At 45.7% G+C, this 21,081-nt stretch overlaps 1 protein-coding gene across 3 annotated transcripts in view; it reads left to right on the forward strand.

Moving 5' to 3' along the window:
* LOC147667170 (ensconsin-like) overlaps window positions 1-21,081 on the forward strand; it is a 652,025-nt gene that overhangs the window by 178,016 nt on the left and 452,928 nt on the right. For all 3 annotated transcript variants that reach the window (XM_086948874.1, XM_086948875.1, XM_086948876.1), the window contains exon 3: window positions 11,199-11,306. The gene's annotated coding sequence lies outside the window, so the exon portion shown is untranslated. The remainder of the gene's footprint in view (window positions 1-11,198; window positions 11,307-21,081) is intronic.

A 21,081-nucleotide genomic window follows, 5' to 3' on the forward strand; every position in this document is an offset into this window, starting at 1 on the left:
AAAAGCATTATCTTTTACGGGGGGAGCTTGAGAATATTTTGCAATTCGGTGAAGAAAAATAGTGCAAGGTTAATACGCCGGCGACCGGAGGGGTCAGGTATCATCAGTGGGTCAGGGACTTTAAGTAGATTTTTTTGAAATCTGGAAAGTTTCCCTGGGGGAGTTTGCAGCCAGAGCGATCTTATTCTGGAAGTACAGAGCTTGGGCTTTCTTAATCTCCCCTTTGTAAGTTCGTAACATTTCTCTATATTCTAGCTTCTTGGTGTGGGAGTTGTCTTTCCTCCATAACCTCTCTGACTTTTTGCAATGCTGTTTCAGAAGACGTAGTTCAGGGGTAAACCATGCTGATTTATTCGATCCTGCTTTTTTCCGTATGAGTTTTTTTGGGAGTACTAGATTGAGTGTACCATCAATCCAGGACTTGAAGCTATTATACGCTGTCACAGGGTTGGGGCCCGGGGCAGTTGGAGACTGTCAAAGTGCATGGGACCAGTCTTCTAGTGGGAGTCTGGCCCAGGGGCGACTAAGAGTTTGAGTCAGCTGAGCGTTGTTAAATCTTGTAATAGCGGGGGACCAGGAAAAGGGGACTAGGAAAAGGCCAGACCAGGGGAGAGGGATAGGACGTTTACTTTCTAGATCTACCAGACTGGAAAAAATAGGGTCGAGGCAATGCCCTTTGATATGGGTGGGTAGGAAGATCTTCTGCTGAAGATGATAGGAGAAAAGATCTTGGACAAGCTGCCTGGTGATTGCAATGGATGGATCGTCAAAGTGTAAATTAAGATCTCCTAAGAGTGTAAGATTTGGCTTAGTATTTGCAAAGGCCATTGTTGCATCTAACAAGGAGCTACAGAATTTGCCTGGTGCACCAGGGGGCCGATATATGAGAAGATCTGAGAAAGTATGTGAGGGGGAGAATTCAATGGAGAACAGAGCATTCTCACAGTCTGCTATTGGGCTGTCAAGGAGACGGCAGGTCATGTCATTTTTATAAATAATGGCAATGCCACCGCCCAAGCCTGTTGGTCTATCCAGCCTTTGGATTAGATACTCCGGCAGGAGGGCTCTTACTATATCAGGCTCTGCGCTTGCAGAGAGCCACGTCTCGGTCAGGAACAGAACTTCCAGTTCAAGCTCTGCCAGCAGCAGTGAGATCTCTGTTGAGTGTTTTGGTAGAGATCTACAGTTAAGAGGTAGTAGGTTAAAAGAGTTTCCTGCGACAGCCAAAGAGTGCTGGGAGGCCAGAAGCTCAAAGTGGAAGTGTGTACATTTGTGCTTTGGGTCCTCTGGCATGATCGATTGAGTTAATTGTGGCACTAGAGGCTTGTTCAGCTGCCACAACTGAGTGCTGGTGTAGCCACACCAATCGGAGGGCGAGGGAGCAGCGGTACTGGCCCCTGGGCCCGGTCGGGCACGGACGGCGCAGAGGGGCTTGCCTTAGGCGCATCATCGGATCCTTTTACCCACGTCCGATGAGTGGCAGGAGGTGAGGTTAGAGCGCTAACCTAATGTGTCTGTGCTAATCTAGTCCCTTCCCCCAAGTACAGCACAATTCCCCAAATGCAAGGTGCAGTGAGTGAGCAGCAAATTAAAAATTTAAGAAGAGCGGCGGAGTATTGAACACAACTCCCCTTGTGCAAAAAGTGCAAAACCGTATCAACATTTAAAACAATGCAGGCGTTTGATTTCTTTCACACCACACGTTTGAATGGGGAAGTCAGATTAAGCAAGGTAACCAACCCAGTGCTATCCAAGCAATAGTCTTTCTGCCCAGCCCATTGGGGCCAGATGGAGTAATTACCCCCAATTTGCTCCAGAGGGTGGAGAAAGCCTACTAGACATTAGGGCCTGAAGTCATGATTTCTTTTTTGGGGGGGGGGGGGCAGCAGGGCATGGTCCTTTGCTCCCCCACCCCAATTACAAATAGATTTTCTGCCCCTCCTGGGGGGTGGATAGTGTATTCATCCCCAATCTGCCACCCCCCTCCCGGGGGGCAGAAACACCACAAGACACCAAGGAATTCAAAATGGTGCCATAACAAGCAAAAGGATGAGGCGGCTAACTCTGGCATTGAGCTGTACCCTTTCCCCAGTGGGGTCAATAGTGTCTGCCCCCCCGGGGGCATATAGGAGGTTTGTCCCAATTTGGGAGGTTGCACTAAACTTGAGAAGATTGGTAGAAAATCCACCTAACTTTTCTTGTGCCTTTTGGGCACAAGAAAGTGGTGCAGGTGTTGTTCACACCCCTCCTCAAAAGTGACACACCCATCTTACCCCCCCCCCCCTCTCCAAGGGGCAAACAAGACATGTGCCCCCAATTTGCCCCTGGGGGTCAGAACCCCCAAGGTATGGCAGAAATATATATTTTTTTAATAAAAAAATAGGCTGGGTCCTGCCCTTCCTATCAGGTGCCACCCTCACCCTTAAAGCCACAATCGTCTTTTTGCTCTAACAAAAGTATACAGAAGGTGATGGATGAAATTCTTGAATTCATCGGTCACTGGTAATTACTCTGGGCTGCATTACCAGTAGATTGTTGTTTTGCACACCATGCCACAGCTATATACAAATCAATCTTGACCCTGCTTTAGGGGGAACAGTCCAACCTGAAGTGCCAGGCATGGCCTCCGGTAAACCGGCATACAAGCAATCCAGGACCAGTTACACCCTTGTTATGGGTTCAGCAGGTGTATATAGCTTGGTTCCAGTGATCCAGTGTGCACGGGACTCCCATCTGGGCATACCCGTCCCACCTAGGGCGGTATACTAAAGTATACAAAAGGTGATGGATGGAATGCTGTTATTAAACTCCGCCACTGATATTTACTTGAGGCAGCATCCCAACCCATTGTTATTTTGCCCACCATGCCACCTCAGTTTGCACCCAGTCATATGCAAATCAGGGTTGACCCTGCTCCAGTGGGAACCATCCAGCCCGAACTGCCAAGCCTGGCTCTCCCTGAAATAGAGCAAAAGCAATCCAGGGCTGGTTTTGCCCTTGTTATGGGTTCATCAGCCGGATATAGCTTCGTTCCAGTGACAGAGTGCAAAAGAGCCATGTCTGGGCATACCTGTCCCACTTAGGGCGACCTATTAGCCAAGGTCAATGAGCGTCTCCCCGCAATGTCTATAGTTGACCTTGGTTTGACCTGTTCCTGTTATAGGCTCTAGGCCAGCCACAAAAGTGGCACTGTGTTTTTATTGGCATAAATGGGGTAACACTGAGTGGTAGTAATCATGTGGATTCCTGCAGATTCCAAAAGTTCCATCACAGAAATGCAAGGAAAATGAGTGGTTTCAGGGAAAAATTGAGGTGTGCAGTGCATTGTGGGTAAGAACACCTCATGGGATTCTCACTAGACCCACCACCATGGAATCCCCAGGTTGTCTAGTTTTCAAAAATATCTGTCATTGGTAGCTTTTCATGGTGGTGGGCAAGCACACCCCCAAATCCTGCAGCTACCCATTTTACAAAAAAAGGGTCAGTTTTAGTAGATTATGTGATGTATCCTTGTTGTGTTTTGGGCCGTTTAAGCGCTCCTCTTACCCGCACACTGAGGTACCATTTATATCGGCAGACATGGGGAAATGCTGATTCTAGTACTTTCCAGCGCAGAAATGTGAGGAAAATGTGGATTGTTTAGCCAAAGCTTGAGGTTTGCAAGGGATTCTTGAAAAATAATAGGGGGAAGCTATGCAGTTCTCATCACCCTGGATTCTCCGAAGTGTCTAGTTTTAAAAAATGTACAGTTTTCCTAGGCTCCCCACTTTGCAACAAAAGGGCCAGTTTTGAATAAAAAAAATTATATATCCATGTTGCGTTTTGTGCAGTGTCCTGTTGCGGGCACTAGGCCTAACCCATTAAAGTGAGGTATCCTTTTTATCGGGAACATTGGGGGAATGCTGGGTAGAAGGAAGTTTGAGGCTCCCCACAGATTCCAACATTTTCCATTACAGAACTGTGATGAGCACTCCTCTTACCCGCACACTGAGGTACCATTTATATCGGCAGACATGGGGAAATGCTGATTCTAGTACTTTCCAGCGCAGAAATGTGAGGAAAATGTGGATTGTTTAGCCAAAGCTTGAGGTTTGCAAGGGATTCTTGAAAAATAATAGGGGGAAGCTATGCAGTTCTCATCACCCTGGATTCTCCGAAGTGTCTAGTTTAAAAAAATGTACAGTTTTCCTAGGCTCCCCACTTTGCAACAAAAGGGCCAGTTTTGAATAAAAAAAATTATATATCCATGTTGCGTTTTGTGCAGTGTCCTGTTGCGGGCACTAGGCCTAACCCATTAAAGTGAGGTATCCTTTTTATCGGGAACATTGGGGGAATGCTGGGTAGAAGAAAGTTTGAGGCTCCCCACAGATTCCAACATTTTCCATTACAGAACTGTGATGAAAATGTATATTTTTAGTCAAAGTTTGAGGTATGCAAGGAATTCTGGGAAATAACTGTCATGTAAGCCACCCACCCTAGATTTCCCTTAGTGTCTAGTGTTAAAAGGTTATCATTTTTGCTAGGTTCCCCTAGGTTCCGGCTGAGCTATGCACATTGGAAAAAAGGTGTTCGTTTTAATTCGAAAAATGTGATGTGTCCATGTTGTGTTTTGGCCCATTTCCTGTTGCGGGCACTATGCTTATCCACAGAAATAGGGTACCAGTTTTAGGTCTCGTTGAACCAACGCACATGCGTTGTTCCAGAGACTTAAGTAGGGGCTCTCAAAAATGCTCCAAAGCAGGTGGATTGCCTACAGTGCATATGTGGGGTCGCGTGCACGTCGCACACCATTTGGCAGCCTGTGAGCCTCTGTCCGCACTCATTCTGGTTTGCTTGCAGCCGGCATCAGGCTTCAAACACTTCAAAGGAATCCGCTCCCCCGCCGCCCGCCGCTTCTGGCTTTGCTCGCAGAAACGCAAATTAGATTCTAGTTTTCTCTTTTTCTGCCACAACTCCTCCTTGTTGTTCATAGGAATGTCTTTATGATCATCTGCAATTAATTTTATTTCAGAACTAAAGGCATCTCTTTAACTTTTTCGTTAAAAGAAACTTCGACGAGTTCACGGTGTCTGTGGCCCGGGAGCATTTAACAAGAGCCCATTATCATGCCGATGTGTCTGTTCTCCCTTTTTCCAGACGAGGGGGGAGTTTTGTTTTGCCGCAGAGGCCACACTTTCAGATTACAAAACCTCACTGTCACGTCAAGCATCTAGAATTTCCGTTCCTTTGGCCCCTCTCGCTTACAGACGTGCAAGGCTGCAACCAATCCCCCCTCCCCTCTACTGAAGAACATGTTTACTCTGTGCAAAGGGGGTGTGCTGTGTGCTTAATCACCATCCATTACCGGCAGCTGGTCTCCTCTACATCAAATTAATAGCTTGATTAGTCCCTTTCCAAAAAATGGCTGTTATGTTTTACAAACTTGTTGCTCTTTACCGTGGCTACGGACGCCTCACTTCACCTCATCTTCCTGTGCCATCCCCAGCTCCTTCCGCGTCTCCAGCTCTCAACTTATAACTACCAGGGCTCAGAGAAGGCACTCTCTTCCCGTCCATCATCAGTTCCATGGCATGCCTGTTGCCCTGTTCCCAGGACAGCCTCCTAGCTAGGCCTCAGCCATGAAGATAAAGAAATAAAGAGCACTGCACAGGGCTCATGGGCAGAGACCTGTCGAGAGATGAGGAGAGATGTGCACCTGCAGCACGGTTTACGGAAGGTATTTTTCAATGTTGCTTTTTTTTTGGTGCCCCCACGTTGCAGCTTGCCCAAATCGTTGCGTCTCCCCTGCCCCGAGGAGCCAGCCATTTAGTGCAGCACCTTACGTTAATGAGGTGAGAGAGGTGCATAAATGGGGGAGTAGCACTAGCTGAGAGTTGTAATTAATCTATGCAACTGAATGTACACAAGACTGTGTGCATGTATTTCTGTACCCAGTGTATAATTGGCGTCTGCATATTCAGTACAGTTACTGCTTAACACAATGGCGTATTGTTTTGTGCCACGATGTACAGGGGCTTTCCACGTTCTCAAAGAAAGTGGCTCAGTAGTATTTTGCTAAACTGGGGCCCTTTCAACAAAAAAAAACCAACAAAAAATTGAATTCCTCTGTGTTTTTTTTAATTACTTATATGTGATTGATGCAATTGTGCCTGGCTGTTTTGCCTCCTGGACGTTTCTAAAGAAACATTTGGTTTTTTTGTTCTTCTCCAGTTCCTTGCACTAAAATAGATTTTGGAATTTATGTGTGTTATAGTTGGGGGGACTCGAGCCCCAGCCTTTCATCTTTTCTCTTTATTTTAATTTCTATTGCGGAGACGAAGGGCACACCTCGGAAAGCTAAGGCTTGGGTTGGAGACAGCCTTTAGACACCATCATCCCCCTGGCCGGCCATCTGCCTATCGCCAAATGGTGTTTGTTGTTTATTTTTTTTGTACTTCCACACTGCAGGCCTAACCAACACACAGCGGCCCAGATCACAGCAGTCCCTTCTGACCCTGCAAATAACAAGTTAAATTCCACGTCGTGTTCCCCACGAGAACTACTACTCACCCTCTTCTGTTATTTAAACTGCAAACGGGGGCACCAAGCTAAAATGCAGCCGGAAGCTTCCTATTTTGGCACAGTTTAATGGAACCAAGTCGGCCGATAACAGGTGTTTCCATATCTTACATTAACTAAAAGGCAGGGCTTTAAGTGGGATAAAAAAAACAGGGGGGTCTCTCAAAGCGACGTGGCCAATGTAATTAAGGGCGTGGCTTAAAAACACTTAAGCTAAAAATCTGTGCTTCGCAGTGTACCGTCTGACTTGTATGTGGCTATTTCTATCATTGCATCCAGATATGATACAACAAGTAACACCATACCTACCACAAGTCATTATTATTGGCTTTATCAATGGTTGTTAGTTGCATAAGATAAATAAGCAGCAACTATGGCTTTTATATAATATTGTAAAATATTGGCACAAAACAATGCTAGTGGGTCTGCAAAACTAGTGGGTCTGCAAAACTAGTGGGTCTGCAATACCACCTGTCCCCCCTTAAATCTGTTCTCCATTCAGCAGCTCGTTTCATATATGTGGCCAAAAGAAGCGACCACATCACACCTCTTTTATCCACCCTCCGTTGGCTTCCCATCCAGGCAAGATCTATCTACAAGACTGCCTGTATCACCCACAACGCCTTGCACTCCTCCTCTCTTCGCTACCTGGTGAATAAACTGAAACTCTCTGGAGGCTCTAGACCATCACATAATGCGGAAAATCTATTGCTTGAACTTTCAAGAAGGAAAAGTCGATGGCCCAATGCTTTTCACGCAACGCCGTGAGAATCAGGAACTCACTTATGCCTCAGCTTGGGACCACCACCTCTTCCCAGGCCTTCGAAACTGACCTCAAAGCTCTCCTCCTTCAGAGACACTTCCAAATTTAATTCACACCCTCTCTATTATCTGAAGGAAGTCCTTCCATTATAGGTAATTCTGTGCTACATGACTATAGAAGTGCCATCCCAATGTGTTCTTGTGGTTTGAGAGTCTGCCATTTATTTCAGTATTATACACCTACTTGTATTGTGTACTCCTTCGTAATATGCACACCTCACTTTCCCTCTCGTAATGTATCGTTTGCTACCTCTTGTATTTTGTTTGCTTTTGATACATGCCCAATTGCCACCATTGCCTCATGTAACGTAACGTTTGTTCTTGTGTTTTGAGTATCTGCCATTTAGTGCAGTATTATACCTTTAGCTGTTATTTGTATGCTTTTGTAACATACACACATGTCACTTTTTAGGTCTCGTTGAACCAACGCGCATGCGTTGTTCTGCGAGACTTAAGTAGGGGCTCTCAAAAATGCTCCCAAAGGCTTTTTTCCAAGTGGATTGCCTACAGTGCATGTGTGGGGGCGCGTGCACATCGCACAACATTTCGCAGCCTGTGAGCCTCTCTCTGCACTCATGCTGGTTTGCTTGCACCCGGCATCAGACTTCAAAGCAATCCGCTCCCCCGCCGTTTCTGACTTCGCTCGCTGAAACGCAAATTAGATTCTAGTTTTCTCTTTTCTGCCACTACTCCTCATTGTTGTTCATAGGAATGTCTTTCTGATCATCTACAATAAAATTTATTGTGGGACACATGCCGTCAGTGCATGGTTTCAAGGTTTCAACAGGCACACACACACCACCGGCCGTCAATGCACACTTTCACCAGGCACAGACACCACTAGCCGTCCGTGCACGTTTCCCGCAGGCACACACACCACCAGCCTTCAGTGCACACTTCCAGAAACACACACCACCAACCGTCAGTGCACGCTTTGCCAACAGGTACACACACCACCAGACGTCAGTGCACGCTTTCAACAGGCACACACACCACCAGCCGTCAGTGCACACTTTCACCAGGCATACACACCACCAGTTGTCAGTGCACGCTTTCACCAGGCACACACCACCAGCCGTCAGTGCACGCTTTAATCAGGCACACACACCACCAGCCGTCCGTGCATGCTTCCACCAGGCACCAAACCACCAGCCGACAGTGCACATTTCCACCAGGCACACACACCACCAGCCACCAGTGCACAATTTCTACAGGCATACATACCACCAGCCATCAGTGCATGCATCAATTGTTAACACATCCACAATTAACTATTGCAGCAATCTCAGTATGGCACACTTTTCTTTTAAACATGTCAGTGCACGCTTTTCCACCAGGCACACACACCACCAGACTTCAGTGCAGGCTTCCAGACACACACACCACCAGCTGTCAGTGCACGCTTTCACCAGGCATAAATACCACTGGCCGTCAGTGCACACTTTCACCAGGCACAGACACCAGTCATCCGTGCACGCTTTCACCAGGCACAAACACCACCAGCCATCAGTTCACAATTTCTATAGGCACACACACCACCAGCCATCAGTGCACACATTAATCGCAGTATGGATCACTTTACGTTTAAACATATTCAACTAAAGCGCAGCATGCCACCATTGCTACAAAAATAAAAACATAGTTTTTTGGCCTACAATTTATAGAATTTTGTTGCAATTTGTGTTGCAATATTTAGCAATGCCAATAGCTCAAACTTAATTAATGCAAGACCTATTGCATTGCAAATGCTTGTTATCGAAGACATGTGGGAGCATAGAATACTAGAAAATGTGTTTATTACCAATTGGATTTCACTGCATCTGTTCCTTCCAAAGGTAAGCCAGTGTGTAAGAAAGCAGACCTTTTAAAAAATACCCTCTACATCAGCATTTCCCAAACTGTGGTCCGCTGACCCCCAGGGGTCCGTGACACATGCCCACGGGGTCCGCAGGACTTGAGTGCCTAACGTAAGAGGTGTGAATGTACTTGGCGCCTCGGTGGCAAGACTGCAATACAATCTGGCTCACAGCACATGAGAGGTGTGAATGTTTCTTGTGCCGGGGCGGCAAGACTGCAATGAAATCTGGCCAATCACCCTTCAGCTATAGGTGCAAGCTGAAGGATAATTGCCCTTATATTGTGTTATTCACTTCTGCCCATCACCCGATGCTGAGATTGAAGAGCATTGGAGGCTGGAGCACGTTGAATGGGCAGGAGGGCTCTTCTTCTGGAACTGCATGTAAGTGTTTAGTTTGTGTGTGCGTGTTTGTGTGTGTTTCCCTCGTTTTTTGTGCCCTTCTGCCCTCTGTGCCACTCGCTTTTCCCTTGTTTTTTGTGCCTTTCTGCCCTCTGTTACACTCGTTTTTAGTGCCTTTCTGCCCTCTGTTCCACTTGTTTTTCCCTCGTTTTTTGTGCCCTTCTGCCCTCTATGCCACTCGTTTTTCCCTCGTTTTTTGTGCCTTTCTGCCCTCTGTGCCACTAGTTTTCCCTCATTTTTTGTGCCTTTCTGCCCTCTGTTCCACTCGTTTTTTGTGCCTTTCTGCCCTCTGTTTCACTCGTTTTCCCTTGTTTTTTGTGCCCTTCTGCCCTCTGTTCCACTCGTTTTTTGGTGCCCTTATGCCCTCTGTGCCACTCGTTTTCCCCTCATTTTTGGTGCCTTTCTGCCCTCTGTTCTATTTGTTTTTGTGCCCTTCTGTGCCACTCGTTTTTTCCTTGTTTTTGTGCCCCTTTTGCCTTCTGTTCCACTCGTTTCCCCGCCGCTGTTTCCCCTGCGGCCCGCCCACCTGACTGCCCATTTGCTGCCCCTTATCACGATAACTATAACTTATTATAGTTATCGTTGGATTGTAGTTGTTGCACTTTTGCATATTTTTCAATATAAAATAATAAAAGCTTTAGTAAAGCAAGTATTTGTTTGGTGTGTACTTGTTTGTGTATTTTTAGCAAATTACTGTTTTAATTTTTTGAAACTGAAATTGTACAAATTGCTTGGAGGTCCCCGGCTTCCAGTAGGGATTCAGTGGGGGTACTCAGGAGTCAAACGTTTGGGAACCACTGCTCTACATCATATGCTAGCATGGGTACCCATTTCAGAAATACATAGGTTTTCTTAATACCCATTTTTCATTCTACACATTTCATCATGTAAATTGGTCTATACTCTGTACACAATGAAAAACATTTGTACTGTGCAGCTCAGTTGTTGGCTCTGGGTACCTTGGGTTCTTGGATAACCTACAAACCATATATAACCCCGCAACCAGAGAGGCCAAGCAGGCGTAATGGTGTATTGCTTTTGGAAACCTGCCATTGTGACTAAAAGTTACAGATGAAAAAGTTGTCACCAATGTCAGTTTTTCCTATTCATTTTCAATATCTCTTTATTTCAACAGTTTATTTGGGAAAACCTTGAGGGATCTACACAAATAACTCTTTGCTGAATTCTGAATTTTGTCTACTTTTCCGACATCTATAGCTTTCCTTTCAAGGCTTTCACACTGGTTTCCACCAGTTAAGATGTTAATTTCACTAGTTGATTTAAATAAAGATCAACAGTCACCTTACAGAGTTTTTTTTTTTGGTACATCGGCAAAAGAAATTAGAATAAATAAATGTTGCTGTTTACATACATCCTTATTAATAACTATTCAGCATACTTGTTTTGCTTTTCTTTGCAAGATGAGTTTCTCCTTCATGTTCTTCAGCTGCTATCTTCTATGTTCACAATACACCATATTTTATTTTATCGACACTGAATGTGATTTTCTCGCAGTAGATAACGTATTAAAAGTGACTCCATTTTCTATGACCTCTTTCAGCATCTGAAGGTCATCAAACGAAGCCCCATGAAAGGAGGTCTGTGTCACTAGGTCGCCTATCACCTGCTGTACAATCGCAAAGCAACAACAATGCCATAGCGAAATCAGGTGAGTCACAGTTATTCTCCAGCTAACTCTAAAGTTGCCAGCAGTAAAGTCATGTCATCTCAATTGTGCATTTATGACCAGGGGCGTCGTCAACGCCAACCCTGTGTTAGCAGCTAGACAGACGAATAGCTGTTCGAGCAAGACAGACGATGCTTGACCTGTAAATTTGGTCCATTTTTGCATGTATTTTGGGATTTTATGATGTTTTTTATTTTCGCAGTATTTTTATGTTTTTGTACTTTTGTGGATACTTGGATGTCCGAATATAGTTCTTTGATGATGATGGTTAGCGGCTAGAGCGGTGTCGACTTTTTGATGAGCCTCTTCTGTCTGCAACTCGGCAGAAAAAGACTTGTAAATAACGTGAGTTGAATGAGTGAAAGGATGAATGAATGGGTGAATGAAACGGTGGATGGGTGAGTAAAAAAGTGCATGGGTAGATGGGTGGAAGAATGAGGGAAATGATGGAGGTAAGGATGGGTGAGTGAAAGAATGAATGGATTAGTGAAAGGGAGGGTGGATCGGTGTGTGGATGGATGAATAAGTGAATTGCATTTATTTGGTTATTTGGATGAATAAGTGAAAGCATGGTTGAGTGAAAGAGTGGATGTATGAGAAATAAGGATGGCGGATGGATGAGTGAAAGGATGGAGCTTGAGGGGCTTGTGAACCTCCAACTGTAGCAGCTACGGAAGGGGATGGATTTCTTAATGGGCCTCTTCTGTCTTCAACTTGGCAGACAAAGGTGAGTGAGTGAGTGAAAGAATGGGTGTGTGAATGAAATGGTGGATAGGTGGGCGAGTGAGTGAAATGATGGATGAATGAGTAGATAGATGAATGAGTTTTTTTCAAATTTTATTTTGTATTGCCTTTTTCCCATCCTGCTTTTGTTTCATCTATAGTTGATTAACTGCAAAGGTCTGGCTATAATCCATGCATCCTTATTGTGTTACTGCTGCATTGTAGCAAATATATATCTTTCACGGAACACGTGTCTGATGCATGTCTGTGTGGACTGTTTAAAATTTACACTAGGTCCCTCAGAAACGAACTCTCTTGCACTCAGAATAGGTATGCACTGATTCTACAGGAAAAAGAATAAGGTGTCAAGTAAAGCATCTCATCCACAGTGGGATGGGCAGAGTACCCTCCATCCTCCCTCCACTGTTTGGAGCTCACCATACAATCAATCAATCAATCAATCAGTGACACTTATAAAGCGCGCTACATACCCGTAGGGTCTCAAGGCGCTGGGGGGGGGGGGGGGGGGGGGGTGCCGCTACTGCTCGAACAGCCAGGTCTTCAGCTTCTTCCTGAAGGAGAGGTGATCTTGGGTCAGGCGCAGGTCGGGAGGGAGGGAGTTCCAGGTCTTGGCGGCCAGGTAGGAGAAGGACCTTCCTCCTGTAGTCGCTCTTCGGATGCGGGGGACGGCGGCGAGGGCGTGGTTGGCTGATCGGAGGTGGCGTTTGGGAGCGTAGAAGTTGACTCGGCTGTTGAGGTAGCTCGGGCCTTGGTCGTGTAGGGCTTTGTGTGCGTGGGTGAGGAGGCGGAAGGTGATTCTTTTGTTGACGGGGAGCCAGTGAAGGTCTCTCAGATGTCCGGAGATGTGGCTGGTTCGTGGGATGTCGAGGATGAGTCGGGCTGAGGCGTTCTGGATCCGCTGGAGTCTCTTCTGGAGCTTGGCGGTGGTACCGGCGTAGAGGGCGTTGCCGTAGTCCAGTCGGCTGGTGACGAGGGCCTGGGTGACGGTCTTCCTGGTCTCGGTGGGGATCCACCAGAAGATCTTCCGTAGCATGCGTAGGATGTTGAAGCACGCCGAGGAGCCGTTGTTGACTTGCCTGGTCATGGAGAGGGAGGAGTCCAGGATGAAGCCCAGGTTGCGTGCATGGTCTGTCGGTTTGGGTGCGGTGCCCAGGGCGGGAGGCCACCAGGAGTCGTCCCAGGCGGAGGGAGAGGAGCCCAGGATGAGGACCTCCGTCTTGTACCAGCTCTACACAAGGAGAAGCTGAAGGTACTTTATTGCAACGCTTTTTCCTTCCACAACCAGGCAACATGTCCCAGCTAGAGCCAGTTGCAACAGTTGGTTGAAGGGGTTATAATAAGCTGGGAGGTCAAGGGCCTTCATGGACCTAACCTGTGGAGACTTTCTTGTACCACTGAGTCTAGCTCAGCTCATCATCTGGGTGAAGTGGTCCCAAGCTGCTATTGCACAGAAGGGCCAAACCAGTTTCTTTTTCTGGGTTTATTGTTGCATTTACCATTGCACCAAGAGGTTGAAATAGCCACTCACCTTGGGTGAAGGTCAAATGATCAATTCTCATTTCATTCCAATGACTCTTGAAATCTACCCAGCAGAGTCAGAATCAGTTCCTCCTCTGGGAAGTTTCTGTTACAATTTCAGTATGACGAGGCAAAGATGCCTGATAAGCCCTCCACTCCTGGGGTTAAGCAGCAGCTGTGGAGGTTTGCACCTCCTTATCGGATCAATGTTCAGTTTTAGATATCCCCCTCCCCTTTTGCTTGGTGTATCATCTGTCCCCACGAAGCACAGGAAGCTCAAGAAATAGGTCGCCAGGCATCAGAAGACCTCATACCAAGCTAGCCTCACATGACATCCAACCACAGCAGTGTAGTTGGGACATTGTTCCGACGCTTGAGTAATATTCTCCCCATGAGAACAGGACACTGGAGCCTTCTGTAGCAGTCCGGATGTTAGGAGAAACAGAAATTGGTTTGGTCTTCTCTGTGCAACTGCAGCGTTCTCAGTCTGTTCAGTGCAAGTGGTGTGTTTCCAAACTGCTAAGTCTCTATTACACTCATCCCTTGCTGTCTTCTCTCCCCTTCAGGGGCTGTGGACGCCGGGATGGATATGTTAGATACATCTGAACCACTGTGTATGAATCGGCAGGACCAGGAGTTGCCAAATTCTAACCACCTACCCTCTGGCAAGACTGCTGCATATTTGCTTTTATGTTGTTTTCAGGCATCAGCTAACACTCCTCCTTGGATGCAGGATGTGTAAAACTGAAGGCTAGTAACCCCACCCAGGTCTAGTACGCCAAAGTACTGGTGCAGCACCTGTTCATGTTGTTAGCACTCAGCCATCCCTGGTGCAGCGTCCGCCATCTCTGGGACATCATCCTGAGGACAAGTCCCAGGGACTAGTTGTCCCAATTCAGCTGCCAGTCATGTTAGGGATAGACAATAACCTTGTGAATCCCTTTAAGAAGGTATCTTCATTGGAAGAGGGCTCACTTGGGTGACCAGTGCCCTACTACCGATCCCCAAACTACAAGCCTAAATACACACAACAAATGCGTGCTGTTTTTCAAGAAGTGAATTGGTGAGAGGGTACATACCCTTAGGGATGGAGACTTAAATGGAGACATTCGTGTGATGCATGCCTTTAGGCGAATGTTATCTGTGGGCAAATCTCTTGACATTAGGAAGTATTGGAGCAACATCTGGTTAGATACTCGGTGACTGGATAACCACAAGTTAATAGATGGAGAAAGAGCATCTGAGTAATAGTTACCATAAAGGTAATTTTGTATTGTTCTTCACAGATCCCAAATAAACCGTATGGTGGTTAAACCTATTAACACAATTGTTCTACAGTCTATGTACTAGGTGTGGAAGGAAGGGCCAATCTTGTTTAAGTCTTTGTTATAAAGGTTTAGCCTATTGAGAAGTCCCTTTAGAACTTGGTAGAAAATATGGCAGTGATTTCAATTAAAGCACAAGGTCTAAGGCGGGATCATCATTTGATTCTATGGCCTGATTGCCTCAATAGGTTCTCATGGTAAAATAACTTCTTTTTTAAAAAACTTTACTTACATTTTTTGGGTGTTTTACAACTGAATACCAGGCATGCCAAAATACATATTTGCGAACTGGGTATATAAGGAAGGTTGGACTCACTTATTTTATTAGTAGGGACGGTAGGCTATTGGCTTTTTAGGCTGCCAGCATATACATTTTCATATAGACACTATGGGCAAGGTTTTGCCAAACATTTAAAAAAAATGGTAATGTATTCAGCCATCAAGCTTTGAGGATGATCTACTTACTCCAGATTGTCTAACCACTTGTGACAATATGAACAATTCAAATACAAGGAGATGATGGACGGAGCGCTGAAACTTTTCAGACAGCCCCAGTCACAGATCTGTGTTGAATCCATCATCATTTGTTAGCTCACTTCGCCACCCCAGTTCAGACCCAGCTTATATGCAATTCAGTCTTGACCCTGTGCCTCATGGGAACAGTCCAGCCGAACTGCCAAGCCGGGTCTTCCCTGAACCGGAAACCAGCCTCCTGGGACCAGTTTCTGGGTAACACTCTTCATCAGCCAGGCTAGCTTGAATCTTCTGACATTGCCAAGAATTCAACAAGGTCTCTCTTTTAACATGGACAATGGAGACTGAGTCTGTTCAAACTTATTCTGGCTACTGCAGACCAGTGATGTCAATTTTCCCATTCCAAATTTATTCCATAGGTTAGTCCACCAGACGCTCCTTGGTAGGGGTTTAGTTGACTTGTGGAATTCAGCAGTTGGTAATCTAGCTACTAAAAGTATGTGTATGATCAATTTACCCACAGACGTTGAGTGGTTTTGCTCTCTCTTACACAGTGGTGCCCAGTATCATCAGTATCATAATAAAGGGATGTGGAGTTAATCTATCATAGCTGATTTTTTTGTATTTTTTTTTTTTGCAACATGGTCCCAATCACTCATCCCTTTCAACAGTTTTTTAGGAGCCAGCAATAGCCCCTATTCAGATTTGAAAATGTAATTTCAGAATGAATGCTGTGAATGTATGAAAAGTTATCAGCCCTCTTCGTGGCGATGACTTTGGATATGTAGGCCATGTCCTTAAATGGTTCAGTTTCCCATTTTGCTATATCGTTGTTTTAACGCCTACCTTAGAACTGCCATGGGCTAAATAAAGGATTTATATTACTTTCTTTGATGTTGGGAGAATAGGGATTCGATGAGTGTCTTATCCCTCATTAGCTGTTGATTGTAGATTTCTGTATGTGCCCAATGAAGGAGTTGAACTAACCGATGGCTTCCCATGGGAGTTGGATCGAAATTGCATTTGAACTACACTCTTTACTTCTCCAGTGTACAGGTTTCCCAAAGCAGGAGGGTTGCTACATCTCTCCAAGTTTGAACAACAGCATTATTCATTTCAAACAGAAGTGCACTTTAAAAACTATCGACGTCCATGCTGGAGGATAGATAGCTATGTTCCTTTTCTTGACTGTATATGCCAATATCCGAATCATATTGTTGTTGCTGACAACGTAATATGTGGTGGTTGTTTAAGTTTAGAGGGCAGCCAAAGAAAATGTTAAAGAAAAGTTTTCTTGTTCAGCTATGATCCAGGGTTTGAAGTGTGGTAATTTCTAGCATGCCCAATGTTGCCCTTATTTTTACTGCTCTAATATAACGTTAACATTTGGGAAACCTATATCTCCATCCACTGTTAATTCCAATAGAGTGCATTTTACCACTTTTTTTCATTTGGGATGCCATGCAAAATCTACTACTTTGGGTGTATGTGGGATGCCGGTCTCTGCAAAATAAAGGGGAAGTGAATGAGACATGTAAAGTAGGCTCAGGATGATTATATTTTGATAAACGCAGATCTTTACAGACCAGCTAATACCCTGGAAATTCCACAGATTGGAATTGCATTTAAGATGGTAGATGGTTGGTGGTGGGACATTAGCAGTAGCGGCTGCTACCGAATGGGCGTGGGGGGGGGGGGGCAGGGAGGGGGAGGGGGAGTGGAGTGGAATAAAAAATAAAAATAAATAAAAGGAAGCTTACGTGGAGGTGGCGATTTCTGATGCAGCCTCTGCGTCTTCTCCAGCAAGAAGCACCCAGCCTCTCAGGATCCCCTGACCAGTCACAATGCTGCCTTAAGCAGCGTTGTGATTGGTCTGAGCACAGTGGTTCGGCATTTAGACAGGGGCTTGGAGGCTGGGCATGTTCTCCAATAAGGCTGTATAATGCAGCCTGTGGAGACCATGCGCAGTGAGCATGACGGTTTGGCCGGCCCGAGATGGTCGGGCAAACTTTGTGCGCACTTAAGGTTCAGCCACCACTCCTCCTCTGGCCTCGACATCAGGGGAAGCCGGCTAGCCCCGCACTATCAACCAGGCAGTTTTGCAGTGCAACTGCAATAGTAAAAAACTCTGGAAGGGGCGTGACACAGGCATCCGGAGACATGACGGTGGAGGAAGGTAGAGTGCAATTCTTGCCCAACTGCAAACCTTCAACCATGTACACATTTTTGTTCGCTACCTGATGGAGCTTGCAGTGGTCCCAGGAGTAGGGCCAAATCAAGGGGACTTTATTAACCCGAATTCCGCCGCAGTGCCGGTGGTTTATGGAGTGGGCGTGTTTCGTACGGCCTCCGCCCATCCTCCGCACACACGCCCACTGTGACGTCGGACGGCCGGGGGCTGTTCGACGCACCAAATAGGTTAAAGAGAGTTTTCGGGAAAAGGGGAGGCAGCACGACCATGAAAAAAATGTTTAGTCAAACGGCTCTCACAGGTGGGTCTATTATAACCAGACAACTGAAAAGTAACCCACAAGTGACATAACAATTACCTAGTGAGATCATACCTTTCATTTTCTTCCAAAAGATATCTAATTAAGGAAGAGACTGTGCCACAATTGACCCGAAGTCTCGAATGAAAGCACTATGTTTACTCCAAATCACTGAATTATTGAAACAATTAAACATGACATATTTGCATCAGATAATCAGAGGAAACCGTCTCTCCTCAATCTTCGAGCCCATGATCAAGCCCTACAGAAAACAGAAAATGGCCTTGAGCGCACATAAACAGGATTGTTGGAGCAGAAACATATTCCTGGGTAACTCACCAAGCGTGTGGCCAGGCTTCAGCAACAACACATAGCAATTTACAAATAAAATGAGCAAGTATAGGGATTGGAAATGTGTATCTAGAAAGTCTTGTCCAGAATCGCATCCTCGACAAATTATGAAACGAATGGCGATTACAAAATGATTTTAGCACACATACACACAGTATTTCAGGCACCTCAAATCAGGAAGTGGTTTTCTCCTGTGATCACAAAATCCCATTTATCTATATCTATATCTATACTACTATTATAAAGAGAGAGAGCCCAAACCTTTGAGGCGGGTAATCTCAGTAACCACAGCACCAATCACAACACCCAATACAGCGTTGGAAAGGGCAGTTGGAGCACAGGGACATAGGCTATGCAGACGGCCACCATATACATTTAAAAGCTAAAAGACCCGTGCCAGCAAAATAGTCCCTTGTGGGCGTGTATGCGTTGTGCTGTGGGCGTGTGTGCTTGGGGCGTGACAAACACTGGCGGCGTGTGGTACGTTCTGACCTTCATGCCATCATATTGTGTGCAAACGCTGGAGGCCCGGCATCAGCGCGCCCGGCGGTCCAACATCCGGTTTCCCAGAACACCCTTCGCTGTGACGCCATGCTGCACTCACGCTCTCTGGCGGTCCAAGATCCGGTTTCTCAGAGCCCCCTTCGCTGCGTCGCCATGCTGCACTCACCCGCTCTCCGGCCACAGGGGCCCCGGACTCGTCCGTCACCTTGGGGGACATGGAAGCCTATAGCAGCACCAGCCCCAGGGACGTGCCAATCACCAGCACACTGCGCAGGACGAAGCCCACCTTCAGCCGCATCGTCCGCTGCCTGTCCTCGGCCCCGCTCGCTCTCCCTGGCTCTCAGCTGCACTCCCTCCTCCGCCCCTCACGGCTCTTCCAGATTATACTCTGCTGCTCCCGGTGCTGGCCGCTCTGCTGCACATCTCCTGCAGCGGTGCTGTCCCCTTACAACCCTTTGCACACATTGTATTTCTGCTCCGGACAACGAAAGGACGGGCTGCTAGTTTCATATAAAGGAAGACATTTCAGCAGCAAGGAAAAGTAATGACATCCTATTCAAAGAAGATAAGGTCACGTTGTTCTAAGATGTAACTAGACAGGCGATCTGTTTCTCTGTTGTATGCGAAGGCCACAGCACACTTGGGAACGGACTGTACATTTTACTCCAATGTGCATTAATCTCACACAAGTACAGACTACTTTTTTCTTAACATAACATTATCCCCTGCAGTTTTATAAAGCACACTAAAAACTAGAGTTTTTTTCGACCACTTCCAAGGACCCTGTATCTAGATATGCTGTCTCATACTCCGAAAATAAAACAATCATTGCTAGATAGACGATATAGTGATCAAAAAACCCAATTTAATAGTATCGTTGAAAGTAGTAAGATTACTACTATAACGAAAACCCGGACAATTTGGTGATGAAAGAAACATTCAAGGACATTGGCAAGGGAGGTATAAGAGATGCCTACTCTACTTTTTGCCAAATTACCTTTGTTAGACTATCAAAGAAAATATAGAGGCTTTAGGAACCCGAATTTAACTGCTTCAAAACAACACAATCGACGGCTTGCAAAAAATAGAAATGTTGCTTTATACAATACTAACAGCCCGTCCCGAAGTTGTCCGGGAGCAAAAGGCTGCTTCAGAGCCCCTGCCCCGCAGAAGAGTTGACTGTGCAAGTCCTGGCCCTGTTCAACTGATTTGGCCCACTTGTGTTATTTTTTAAATTCGTATGTATTGTTTTCCGCGTTTTATGTTGTCCGCAAGATGTGAAGAAAGTGTTGTGTCACCTGTTTAATGTTTTTTTTTCTTTCGAAGGCTCTTTCCGTGTGTTCGTTTTTGTATCCCTTCAAAGAAGTTTCCCTTTCGTTTTGTCAATTGTGTGGTGAAGTCCTGGCAGTGCTCGAGTGATTATGGGCAGTTGTGTTATTTTCGTTATTCTTATGTCTTATTGGAAGCGTTTTATCTTGTACGCAAGATGTGAGGAAAGTCTCATGAATGCGCAGTCGATTGCATTTCTCCGTTAAGAAATGTCGGCTTTTTTTGTTCATGTTTACCCCCCTGTGACGTCGTTGGTCAATGGCCAATGGTTAAAGACTCTTTTTTTTGGTAAGCCGAAGGCGTGTGTGTTTTTTCTTTAGTGCGTTGTAATTGGTGTAGTATGCGATTAATCCTGCCCCCTGTGTGGCGTCATTTGACACTCCTTGTCGATGGAAGGCCCGGCCGGTTTTTAATGCGATGTTGTCTGGGTAACTGCAACTAATGTGTGTATATTTCTTATAGCGCGCACCTCTGCTGTTTTTGTATATTGGTGTTACCACGCTGTATGTGTGAATTTAAATTCATTGAAAGCGCATTTCCGCTGTATGTGTTGGGATTTGCAAATGTTTGTTAGAAATTCATTGAAAGCGCATTTCCGCTCTATGTCTGCATATTGTGCGTTCTAAATTCAGTGAAAGCGCATTTCCACTCTATGTGTGCATATGTAAGTGTGTTGTGAAGTCGCTTGGCCTATGTTTGTTATTTGCACTTGGCACGGCCCTGTAAATGCCCACATTTGTTGTTTGAGATGCCCACGACCACGCCCCCAAGGGACTACTTTACCACCTTTGGCGTTTTTGCTTTTTTAATGTATATGGTGTACATATCTATAGCCTATGTCCTTCTGCCACATCTCCCCTTTCAAATGGTGTATTGGGTGTAGTGATTGGTGCATTACTTTTGTAGTTTACCTGGCTCAAAGTTTTGTGTTCTCTCTTTATAATAGTAGTATAGATAGACATGTTACCCGTACCACTGGTACCACAGGGACACTCGCCTTACTTATGACAGAGTCAATCGAGA

This window comes from Lissotriton vulgaris, unplaced genomic scaffold, assembly GCF_964263255.1.
Source record: "Lissotriton vulgaris unplaced genomic scaffold, aLisVul1.2 SCAFFOLD_1069, whole genome shotgun sequence".
Taxonomy (NCBI): domain Eukaryota; kingdom Metazoa; phylum Chordata; class Amphibia; order Caudata; family Salamandridae; genus Lissotriton; species Lissotriton vulgaris.